Below are 12,984 nucleotides of genomic sequence, written 5' to 3' on the forward strand. Positions count from 1 at the left end.
TTCCAAAAAATACAGATTCAAAACACAAAACCCAGAACCCAAAACACAGAAGGGTGGTTTTGGCAAAACCAATCCAGATCCAAAACACGAAGAAAGATCCAGATCCAAAACCAAAACACGAAAAGTGGCCGGTGCACACCCCTAGTTCTTACACACCAGTTACACTCTACCCTTCTGGTGGGGGTCTCTGCCCCTGGATCCACTCCTGTTGTTTTTGTTCCTTCAGATGACCTAGACCTGTTATCTGGGCCCATACTAATAGCTGCAGGTTTCAGCTTACGCTGAATATTTTCACTGCACCCCTTGCATCCGTGCTGAGATTAGTACGCTTTATGTTACTTGTCTACTATCGTGTACTGTACTGATTCCCCTGTAGTGTCTCATTGTTTTGCCCTCTGCCCTTGTTGTGCCCCATAAATAAAGTTTAATCTTATCAGGTTCTTGTTTGTATCAAAAAAATAAATAAAACTATGGAAAAATCACTGAATATCTGGCATAGAAGGAATGTCAGTATAATAATACAGTTACTATTCTCTGTAAAGCGCTGCGGAATATGTGTGCGCTATATACAGAACTGGTAACCTCCATATCACAGTATATATACACAGCAGCCCTATACAATGACCTTCACTCAGCGCTTAATCCATCTCTATATCACTGTTCTGTAGGAATGACGTTTAATTGACAGAGGGCCTGATTCACTACTGATCGCTATTGTGATCATAGCTGCGATTACACACGGAGGTCTGCTGGGAAAATATGCTAATGACTGCTACCGCAGAGACCCCCTAAGTCAACATAGAGACGCCCACTGCTGCTATCTCACCTCCGTAATACCTCACAGTCCTACGTATACATCGGGAACAGCGAGTGACATTGACCCCTCACACACAGTCAGTACTCAGGCTGCGTATGCTGACGCAGTGGCTAATTTCTGCATGCCTGCGTTACTCTGACCACTCCCCCGCCACCACCACCAAACGCTGACCTGACGTCACTCACTCTGCGATGGCTTTGTATCTGCGAAGGAGAACGCAGAGCAATCGCAATGCTAACTTGTGCACGTTCACTGTGATGCATGCGCAGTACACAACAATCGGCAGTCTGCGTACGCTAACGTAATAGCGAGCCACGCTGAATCAGGCCCAGTGCGCGGTGAACAATAAATCTCTTATATTTTGTGTCTCCACAGTGTGCGGCTGCTATTACTACAGTAACATATATATTTAGGAGAAGTCATCCCGGGAGTCGTGCCGGGAGTCGTGCCGGGAGTCTTGCCGGGAGTCGTGCCGGGTGTCTTTCCGGGAGAAACATTGGGCAAAATTTACTAAGCAGCAGGTTCTAAACCCCGGCGGTTTGGTGGCTGGTTCTATTCTGTTCTAAACCCCGGTGGTTTGGTGGCAGTTTGGTGGCGGTTTCTATTCTGTTCTAAACCCCGGCGGTTTGGTGGCGGGTTCCATTCTGTTCTAAACCACGGTGGTTTGGTGGTGGGTTCTATTCTGTTCTAAACCCCGGTGGTTTGGTGGCGGGTTCTATTCTGTTCTAAACCCCAGCGGTTTGGTGGCGGGTTCTATTCTGTTCTAAACCCCGGCGATTTGGTGGCTGGTTCTATTCTGTTCTAAACCACGGTGGTTTGGTGGCTGGTTCTATTCTGTTCTAAACCCCGGGGTTTGGTGGCGGGTTCTATTCTGTTCTAAACCCCGGTGGTTTGGTGGCGGGTTCTATTCTGTTCTAAACCCCGGTGGTTTGGTGGCGGGTTCTATTCTGTTCTAAACCCCGGCAGTTTGGTGGCAGTTTGGTGGCGGGTTCTTCTCTGTTCTAAACCCCGGTGGTTTGGTGGCAGTCTGGTGGCTGGTTCTATTCTGTTCTAAACCCCGGCGGTTTGGTGGCAGTTTGGTGGCGGGTTCTATTCTGTTCTAAACCCCGGTGGTTTGGTGGCGGGTTATATTCTGTTCTAAACCCCGGCGGTTTGGTGGCTGGTTTTATTCTGTTCTAAACCCCAGTGGTTTGGTGGCGGGTTATATTCTGTTCTAAACCCCGGCAGTTTGGTGGCAGTTTGGTGGCGGTTTCTATTCTGTTCTAAACCTCGGCGGTTTGGTGGCGGGTTCTATTCTGTTCTAAACCCCGGCGGTTTGGTGGCTGGTTCTATTCTGTTCTAAACCCCGGTGGTTTGGTGGCGGGTTCTATTCTGTTCTAAACCCCGGTGGTTTGGTGGCGGGTTCTATTCTGTTCTAAACCCCGGCGGTTTGGTGGCGGGTTCTATTCTGTTCTAAACCCCAATGGTTTGGTGGCGGGTTCTATTCTGTTCTAAACCCCGGCGGTTTGGTGGCTGGTTCTATTCTGTTCTAAACCCCGGTGGTTTGGTGGTGGGTTCTATTCTGTTCTAAACCCCGGTGGTTCGGTGGCGGGTTCTATTCTGTTCTAAACCCCGGCGGTTTGGTGGCGGGTTCTATTCTGTTCTAAACCCCGGTGGTTTGGTGGCTGGTTCTATTCTGTTCTAAACCCCGGTGGTTTGGTGGCTGGTTCTATTCTGTTCTATACCCCGGCGGTTTGGTGGCGGGTTCTATTCTGTTCTAAACCCCAGTGGTTTGGTGGCGGGTTCTATTCTGTTCTAAACCCTGGCAGTTTGGTGGCAGTTTGGTGGCGGGTTCTATTCTGTTCTAAACCCCGGTGGTTTGGTGGCAGTCTGGTGGCTGGTTCTATTCTGTTCTAAACCCTGGTGGTTTGGTGGCTGGTTCTATTCTGTTCTAAACCTCGGCAGTTTGGTGGCTGGTTCTATTCTGTTCTCAACCCTGGCGGTTTGGTGGCGGGTTCGATTCTGTTCTAAACCCCGGCGGTTTGGTGGCTGGTTCTATTCTGTTCTAAACCCTGGCGGTTTGGTGGCGGGTTCTATTCTGTTCTAAACCCCGGTGGTTTGGTGGCTGGTTCTATTCTGTTCTAAACCTCGGCAGTTTGGTGGCTGGTTCTATTCTGTTCTAAACCCCGGTGGTTTGGTGGCGGGTTCTATTCTGTTCTAAACACCGGCGGTTTGGTGGTGGTTTGGTGGTGGGTTCTATTCTGTTCTAAACCCTGGCGGTTTGGTGGCGGTTTTGCAGCAGTTTCTAAATGACAGCGGGTTCTATTCTATTCTAAAATGTGTTTTGTTGGCAGCTTTGCAGCGGTTTTGGCCTTAGTAAATCTGCAAATAGCAAACCCGCCACCAAACCACAGTCAAAACACATTTTAGAACAGAATAGAACCCGCTGTCAAACCGCCACCATACTGCCAGGGTTTAGAACCCGCCGCTTAGTAAATTTTGCCCATTGAACATAAGTAAACATTATTTTATGCAGATTATTTGTCACTCACCCTGTAATCGGTGCCACGGTTGCGCCTCTGTGCAGTGGTCGCAGCTGGATGAGGCCACAGTCACACACTCCTCACAGCAGGTGGAGGAATATCCTGTGTTGTAGCTTTTCCTATGGCTGCAGCTTTGTCTACTGATAAAGAAGATGAATCAGTTACAGCGATAGACGTACTCTCAGCCTTATCGGCCTCAGCACACGGTGTATATATCAGCGCCCAGGGAATCATCGGCGACTTTCCTCGTGTAGTTCTCCTATTGTAGAGGTTTGGTGTCTCTCTGGGCTAAGCTGCAGTTCTGACTATTGTATTCCTATGTGTACTGTAGATATGTCTGTGTCCAACTTGTCCACTTCCCCCATTAGTAAATCTTTCTTTGAGCTTCCATTTGATAAAATGTCAGCAGTAAATTGAATAAGCCTCAGCCTTTGTATGCCTATATGTATAATAAGACGTACAGTATATGATACTTAGGCACTGACCTAACAGGAGGTTAGATCTCAGCAGTGTAATAGTGTTTGTCCTCAGAATGCCGGATTAGTAACGTCTCACCTCCTCCTACACCCCAGGGACAATCTCTCACCTTTACCCTGCGCTGGACTTTGTGCTACAATGTGTAACGCTGGATTCTGATCACGGCACAATGATAAGCAGAATATTAATCTTACAGTAACTTATGTGTTTCCTTATGTCCAGTCTCAGGAGAGAGAGAAGTAATTGAGGGTCTGATTCACAGCTGGGCGCAAAGGCGATTACGCACGCAGATCGATCAATTGTTTACTGTGTGTGCGCAGGGATTGCACTGTGATTACGCACGAACAGAGGAATCTATCGCAGAGTGAATGACAGGTTCTCCGCGCTTGTGGGTGGTCTGAAAAACGCAGTCATGTCTGTTCATTCCAACACCATTTCATGGGCGTGCAGAAATTAGCCACTGCGATTGCATACGGATCTCTGTGCGTCAGAAGGCTGCGGCAGGTCAGACCTGCTGAAAGGGCAAAATGGCTACTTGATGTGTGTTGATGTTACCGATATCTATGCCGGTAAGCGACATCGTACACATATGAGAAGGCAGCAGGGGACGTCTTTATGCTCGTGTAAGATTTGCAAGCATTACCGTTACGCAACCTCCGCATTTTGGTTTTGTGTTTTGGATCTGGGCTTGATTTTGCCAAAACAGCCCCTTGCTTGTTTTGGATCTGTATTTTTTTTTTTCAAATTAATAAAATCTGCTAAAATCACACAATGTTTTTTTTTCTGTTTCTACAGTATTATTAACCTCAATAACATTAATTTCCTCTTGTTTCCAGTCAATTTTGACCACCTCACAGCTTACTATATTGTTTTCATCCAGTTTAGGTCCAAAATTTACACCAAGCTAGCTGGCTTTCTAAGCAAAGCGGCAGCAGTAGGTGGCATAAACACGAGGCAGTTTCAATTTCCAACATGGCACATCAGGAAACAAATGATTTTATTATTCGAGAGTGGCCTGAGGGAGTTGGAGTATGTATGTAGTTTAAAGCAGGGACAGGAAGGGTTGATTGGTAGTAAATTTAATTAAATTTTTTGATTCCAAAATAAATTTATGAGGGAGAAGGGGAGGCATTTACAAAAAATAATTTACTCATTCACATCAGTCCTTGCCCAAGAAGAATCCTTGAGTGCAATACCTGCTGCTGGGAGTGGATTTTCATCCCAGAAGGGGACCAGGAATACTACTAGTAGTGCTTTCCAAAACAATTTACTGTTACATAATCCTTTGCAAAGATTCCACTTGAAAAGCATTTCCCAACCTGTACAGGGACATTAAAAAAAACTTAGTTAGTGGCTTCCAAACTGCCGTTGTACCCACTGTCCACTTAACAACAGATATGTGGGCAAGCCAAAAAGAGCGAATGCAAGATTTAAGATTTAAGTCTTACGTTGTGTCTTTCTTCAGAATCCTTGAGTGCCATGCCTGCTGCTGCTGCTGGGAGTGGAGTTTTCCAGAAGGGATGAAAATATTGTGTCTTTCTTCCCAATGGACACAGACATGAAGAGATGTAGGCCCTCATTCAGAGCCGTACGCTCTGAGCAGAGCGCACACTCTGAATGAGGGCCGCCCTACATAAAAAAGGAGCGTCCTCCTGGACGCTCGTATAGCTGTGGGTCACCACCCACAGCCTATACGAGCGTGCAGTTTGATGGCCGCGATGGTCGTGACCATCGCGACCATCGAAACTGCGAGCCGGAGCCTGCGGTTGAGGTTTTCAACCGCAAGCTCCAGAGTGATTTTGGCTCTATCAGAGCCAAAATCACTCCCACTGACATCACTAGTGATGTCAGTAAGCCGGGTTCTGATGGGAGGCGTTCCCTTAGGAACGCCCCCGTCAGGGAGGCACGCCCCCGGCACGCCCACCAAAGGGGGCGTGCTGTCAATCAACATCGACAGCACGCCCCCTTTGATCAGACACAACGAGCGAAGGAAAGTCCTTCGCTCGTCGCGTCTGGCGCATGCGCACGATGGAGCTCCCTCCGTCGTGCGCATGCTCAGTGCAGAACATCGACCCACTTGCGAGCGGACAGCCGCTCGCGAGTGGGTATGAATCAGGGCCGTAAAGAGCTGTTGGTAAGCAAATTGTCAGCTCAAGTGGCATGTGATGCAGCGATGGCTCCTCCTTCAGTTTCTCCAGCAATTGCATCTGCCAAGAAAAAAACTAAACTTTCAAAACACCCACTGGTGATGCAGATGAGTCAACACAACCAAGTTTTAACTTTTGACATCTGGTCAGGTCAGAATTGCCTACAATTAATGACACCTCTACTGTGACTCCATCTGATGCTGTCACCATTCAAAGAATGGTTGAGGACTATAAAAAACTTTTAATGATAGCACCAAATATTCATGTCAGACAGTCCATTTGACTACTGGCAGGAAAATAAGGTAATTTGGAGGCCCTTGCACAAACTGGCTTTGCTTTACTTGAGCTGCCCACCCTCCAGTGTGTACTCAGAAAGAGTTTTCAGCACAGCCGGGAACCTTGTCAGTGAGCGGCCTATGAGGCTACTTCCCCAAAATGCAGAAAAGATGATGCCAATCAAAATGAACTACAAATTCTACGAGAAAGACCTTTACCGTCAATTACGTGCAAAAATTCCAGAGGCACCTGTAATGGTGGATTCCAGCGGGGACAAATTAATATTGTGTGAAGATGATATATACACTGATGAGGGTGAGGAATCAGATGATGATGATGGCGACAACATCTTGCCTCTGTAAAGCCAGTTTGTGCACGTAGAGATCATTGCCAGCAATGTCAGCTGCCCATTGGTAGCTTGTTTTGTGAGGGCCCAAATAAACCAATCGCTAAATGATTGAGGATATTGTTGATGAAGGTGTTGGTGGTGAAGATGGCAGGTGCTTGGATCTAGCAGAGAGAAGGGAGCTAGCTGACGCTGGACTGCAGCCAAACTTTCTGAATTTTGCAAAAATGTTTTTGATGGATGCGGTGCAGATGGCATAACAGGGTGGAGGTTCCTAGATGGCTAAGTTCCCTATCTCTACTAATTTTGGCTTTACAAATGGTACAGATGCCTTCACACCCAAGATGTGGCCTTTCTGGTCTTATGCCCAGGCATCACCCCCAGCCTATAAGCCAGGACACAAGATTCTGAGGGGCCCGACCCCTCAGGAATTTTGGGAGCCCAGTTCATGCATCCCCCTTGCCTCTGCCACCTGCTGTATAAGCCTCTTACACAGCAGTTGGCAGAGGCAACGGTAGTGAGCAGGGCACCCGGCTAGATGCAACGGGGCTGGCGCAGGCAGAGTGAGGGGAACATCTATTCAGTGTCCAGTTTCACGGCCCAGAGTCAAGAGACTGGTATAGCAGCTGGCGCAGTGCACGTGATGTCATGACATTGCGCCACTGAATCAGGGAGGAGCCACCGGCCGGGTCTCTGAGCCACCAGGGAGGAGCAGTACAACAGGCAGCGCAGAAGGTAAGTGTTATCCAGGGCTGGACTGGGCTAGAGAATCACGGGGCAGGTAGTGAGGATTTGCAGGTGAAGGAAGAGGGGAGGTGATGGACACAGGGGGTGTTTGTGTCAGATGCTGGGGGAGAGGTGGTGTGTGACAGGCACAGGGGCTGGAAAAGAGGGGGGTGATGGGAAGAGGGGGGGATGTGACAGACACAGGGGCAGAGGAAGGGGGGTATGTGTGACAGACACAGGGACTGGAAAAGAGGGGGGTGATGGGAAGAGGGGGGATGCAACAGACACAGGGGAAGATGGGGATGTGACAGACAGGGTAAAAGAGGGGGGATGTTGTAGACACAGGGGCAGAGGAAAGGGGGTATGTGTGACCAGGCCAGCCAAGAGCCGCGGCGGGCCCGGGTAACAGGGGGCGTGGGATAATTGTGGGAGGCGTGGCCATGCCCCCTTCCCGCAAAAAAAAAAAAAGTTTTTCAGCGCTGCGCATTGGGGAAGGGGTGCGCTCTGAACCCCCTCAGCCCGGCTCAAAGCCAGGGGGGGCACGATCAGGGTGATCGCTCCCCCCACAGACATAGGAGACTGTTGTGGCTGCTGTGAGGGAGGGGGGCGGCGCTGGACCCAGGCCCCCACCGGGCCCCTCAGGAAGCCCGGTCCTGGGTAATCTGTCCCTGCCCCCCCCTTTGGCGCCCCTGTGTGTGACAGACACAGGGGCTGGGGAAGAGGTTGGATGTGACAGACAGGGGCAGGGGAAGAGGGGGGTGTGACAAACACAGGGGCCGAGGAAGAGGGGGGACACACAGGACTGGGGAAAATGAAGCTAAGAGACACAGGGCCTGTGGGAAATCAAGATTAGAGACACAGCTGCAGAAAATGAAGCTGAGAGACACAGGGGCTGGAAAGCTGAGAGACACAGGGGCTGAGAAAAATTAAGCTAAAGCTGAGAGACACAGGGTCTCAGGAATAAAGCTGAGAGACACAGGGTCTCGGGAATAAAGATGAGAGACACAGGGTCTCGGGAATAAAGATGAGAGACACAGGGTCTCGGGAATAAAGATGAGAGACACGGGGTCTCGGGAATAAAGATGAGAGACAGAGGGTCTCGGGAATAAAGATGAGAGACACAGGGTCTCGGGAATAAAGATGAGAGACACAGGGTCTCGGAAATAAAGATGAGAGACACAGGGTCTTGGGAATAAAGATGAGAGACACAGGGTCTCGGGAATAAAGATGAGAGACACAGGGTCTCGGGAATGAAGATGAGAGACACAGGGTCTCGGGAATAAGGATGAGAGACACAGGGTCTCGGGAATAAAGATGAGAGACACAGGGTCTCAGGAATAAAGATGAGAGACACAGGGTCTCGGGAATAAAGATGAGAGACACAGGGTCTCAGGAATAAATATGAGAGACACAGCGTCTCGGGAATAAATCTGAGAGACACAGATGAAGCTCAGAGACATGGGTGGGGGGATAATGCTGCTAAGAGATACAGGAAATATGAGTGGGTGGCTGCAGATGGAGAGGCACAGGGTTATGAGGCTGGAGACGGGGATGGTATGGGAGTGACATAGGAGAGGAAGAGGCTGGAGAGATGAGGGTTGAGTCTGGTGCAACACAGGCAAGGATAAGGCTGAGAGAAACAGTTGGGGATGAGGCTGGAGAGACACAGGGGATGAGCCAAAAGCCGACCTGCATGTACCTTCTGGGAGGGGATAGGGGGTCCCAAAAACAAGAGTGTACCGGGCCCCAAGATTTCTGTTGCCGGCCCTGCCTATAATCCCAGTTTATATCATTACCCCAACCTATACCAGCACCCCAGATTATACCAGCACCCCATCCTATATCGTCATCCCATCCTGTGTTGTGTATAAATTACAGCTGCGCTCCCTGTTAGATTGGGGATTCATTGTCCACTTTAGTGGATGTGAGCAGCATTTTAGTCCATATCACCACACCCCCTACACATCTTCTGACCTGGGCAACAGGAGGAGCAGCTGCACGCTGGAATATGGTTGCATGGAGTTGTCCCTCTGACTCACTAAAATTCAGGTAGAGGGGCCATGGGTAGGGAGTAAGGACGCTATAATCAGAGAACGCAGTTTTAGCTGCTTTATTCCATTTTTTAAACCATAAACATATTTTCAAAAGGTGAAAATAGAGGATATGTGAATCTCAGCTGAGGCGTTTGTGATGTCATATATTATGCACGTTATTTAGCACGTTGTTGTGGTCTTGTAGTCGGTATGTAGACTAATAATTTCATGATTGAGGAAAGAAGTGAAAAGTTGAATTTTTTTATTGCTAACTTTGGGCCTGATTCAGACCCACTCGCAAGCGGCTGTCCGCTCGCAAGTGGGTCGATGTTGTGCACTGCGCATGCGCACGACGGCGGGAGCTCCGTCATGCGCATGCGCCAGACGTGACGAGCGAAGGAAAGTCCTTCGCTCGTTGTGTCTGATCAAAGGGGGCGTGCTGTCGATGTTAATTGACAGCATGCCCCCTTTGGTGGGCGTGCCGGGGGCGTGCCTCCCTGACGGGGGCGTTCCCAAGGGAATGCCTACAGTCAGAAGCCGGCCCACTGACATCACTAGTGATGTCAGTGGGAGAGATTTTGGCTCTGATAGAGCCAAAATCACTCCGGGCCTTGCGGTTGAAAACCTCAACCGCAGGCTCCGGCTCGCAGTTTCGATGGTCGCGATGGTCACGACCATCGCGGCCATCAAACTGCACGCTCGTATAGGCTGTGGGTGGTGACAGAATTATGGAGGGCGGCCCTCATTCAGAGCGTGCGCTCTGCTCAGAGCGTACGGCTCTGAATGAGGGCCTTTGTGTTATTAAATTGTAAAATTGTGAAGTTTCCACTTCCAGTGTCACAAAATAATTTAATACGTGTTGAATATTCCACTGCGGTTCCTCTTACAGTGTCACAATATTTTTTACGATTACACTGCATTTCCACTAACAGTGTCAATATTTTTTATGAATACACTGCGTTTTCCACTAACAGTGTCAATATTTTTTACGAATACACTGTGTTTCCACTAACAGTGTCAATATTTTTTATGAATACACTGCTATTCCACTTACAGTGTCACAATATTTTTTACCAATACACTGCGTTTCCACTAACAGTGTCAATATTTTTTATGAATACACTGCGTTTCCACTAACAGTGTCAATATTTTTTACGAATACACTGCTATTCCACTTACAGTGTCACAATATTTTTTACCAATACACTGCGTTTCCACTAACAGTGTCAATATTTTTTATGAATACACTGCGTTTCCACTAACAGTGTCAATATTTTTTACGAATACACTGCGTTTCCACTAACAGTGTCAATATTTTTTATGAATACACTGCTATTCCACTTACAGTGTCACAATATTTTTTACCAATACACTGCGTTTCCACTAACAGTGTCAATATTTTTTATGAATACACTGCGTTTTCCACTAACAGTGTCAATATTTTTTACGAATACACTGCGTTTCCACTAACAGTGTCAATATTTTTTATGAATACACTGCTATTCCACTTACAGTGTCACAATATTTTTTACCAATACACTGCGTTTCCACTAACAGTGTCAATATTTTTTATGAATACACTGCGTTTTCCACTAACAGTGTCAATATTTTTTACGAATACACTGCGTTTCCACTAACAGTGTCAATATTTTTTATGAATACACTGCGTTTTCCACTTACAGTGACACAATATTTATTAAACACTGCATTACCACTTGCAGTGTCACAAACAATACGTGTATGAATATTACACTGTGGTCTGACAGGCAACGTCACAGTAAAAAATAATAATAATATAGTACACTGGGGTACAGCACAAAAAAATAAATATTATTTTTTAATTAATTATATTATTAGCTTTTATTTTTTTATACAGTGAGACATTAGATGCGCAGTACGGCCATCCTGTCTGAGCTGAATGTATTTATGTTAGATGCTGGCACCATTACAGAGCATTGGAGCAAGTCCGGGAGTCTGAGGGAGCAGCAGAAGAACCCAGCACTGCCTGCACATATATGTACATATTGGTCTCGTTATGGATTGGATAGTGTATTGTGTTATATGTTATTAATAAGCAACCATACTGATGGTCTATAGCAGTGCACCCCTACCAGAGCATGTTTTCCAGATCTCCTAGTTGGTGCACAGGTGTATGTTAAAAGATCCACAGATGATGCTAATTATTTAATTTGTGATAGTGAGAAGAACATGCAGCGCTAGTAACATTCTATTATATTACTATTTCTATTGTCATGGTGTGTGCTGGGGAGGGGGGTTTCCAGGCAAGCCGAACCCACCCTGCATTGGCCTATGATCAGCTGGTGCATGCGTCATCGTCATCCATTATAATAGCCCATAGGCTAAATCCAACATAGCAGAGCTTGGTACATCCAACAGCAGCCCCCATAGTGGTCAGAAATTGAGGAACGGTTAGGCCCTGTCACGTCACACCCACGTGACTCGGCCTGAAAGTGGGAGGGGCGGGGATGGTAACGGGGGACCAATAGTGTCCCCTCGCGGGCTCGCTACGCTCGCCGCACTTCGGGCACGGTGGCTCGCTGCGCTCGCCACAAATATATATTCCCCCTCTATGCCCTAGTGGATGGTAACGCAGGAGCGGTCCAGCCTCCTGCAGCGGTCACGTGGTGTCTACGTCACAGAGGTCCTTTCTCCAACTTGGAAATAGCAGCAACCATTGAGGAACCACTGCAATTATCTCCATGGTACATCTGACTGAACCTTAATATTTGCGGGTAACCCCCAAAAACGGGTGTTTTTCGTGGGTATATCCTGCCAATTTTCTTTAATAAATATGACCATTAATTTTGATATTTAGCATTTTGTTTTCACTGACAGAAACAGCAACACTGACATCTGAATTTAATACACTCTGATTTTTCAATATCCCTAATGCTGGGCAAACACTTTGCAATTATCTGTCAGATATCTGTCCAATCTGGCTGGTTGGAATGAAAACCTGGTAATGTATAGGAGGAAATGACAATAGAAATTTGCTCCCAAACACTAGAAAATGGAACAGATTTTCCTTCTCACCAGACAGATTTGACAGATATCTGACAGATAATTGTAGAGTGTATTCCCAGCATTAGTATGTGAGCTCTCACAGGCAGGGCCCTTCTTCCTCATGTCCACCCTCTAGCACTACCTATGACAGCTGTGCTCCATCATGTCTTTTGTCTCCAAGGGGCCTATTCATCAACACTAAAATAATGTTTTTAAGGACATTTTCCTTAATTACCGTTATTTTAGTATTCATTAACACAGGCGATATCACTGTCATCTCCTGGTAAAGTCCCCCTGCGTTAATTTCCACACTCCCCATACATTAGTACGGGGACATGTATTTTCGGAATTTGATGGTGTTACTATACGTCACTCTCAGGTGGCGTACAGCGTGTTACACTTATCTGTTTTCAGCTGGGCAGCTCCTCCTAGGTTCGTTCTGTCGCTCCCTGGTCCCTCCTCCTGTTCCAGCTGCTGCTCTGACTCTGTTCTCTCAGTAGAACACAACAAAGATGAAAAAAAAAAGCCGGGCGGGAGGTCGGGGTCCAGACGGCCAGGTAGGTGGGGGAGAGGCAGATGGACACAGAGTTACCGCAGCTGTAATCATTGCTGCGCA

This window comes from Taudactylus pleione, unplaced genomic scaffold, assembly GCF_031769625.1.
Source record: "Taudactylus pleione unplaced genomic scaffold, aTauple2 ptg003137l, whole genome shotgun sequence".
Classification (NCBI taxonomy): Eukaryota; Metazoa; Chordata; class Amphibia; order Anura; family Myobatrachidae; genus Taudactylus; species Taudactylus pleione.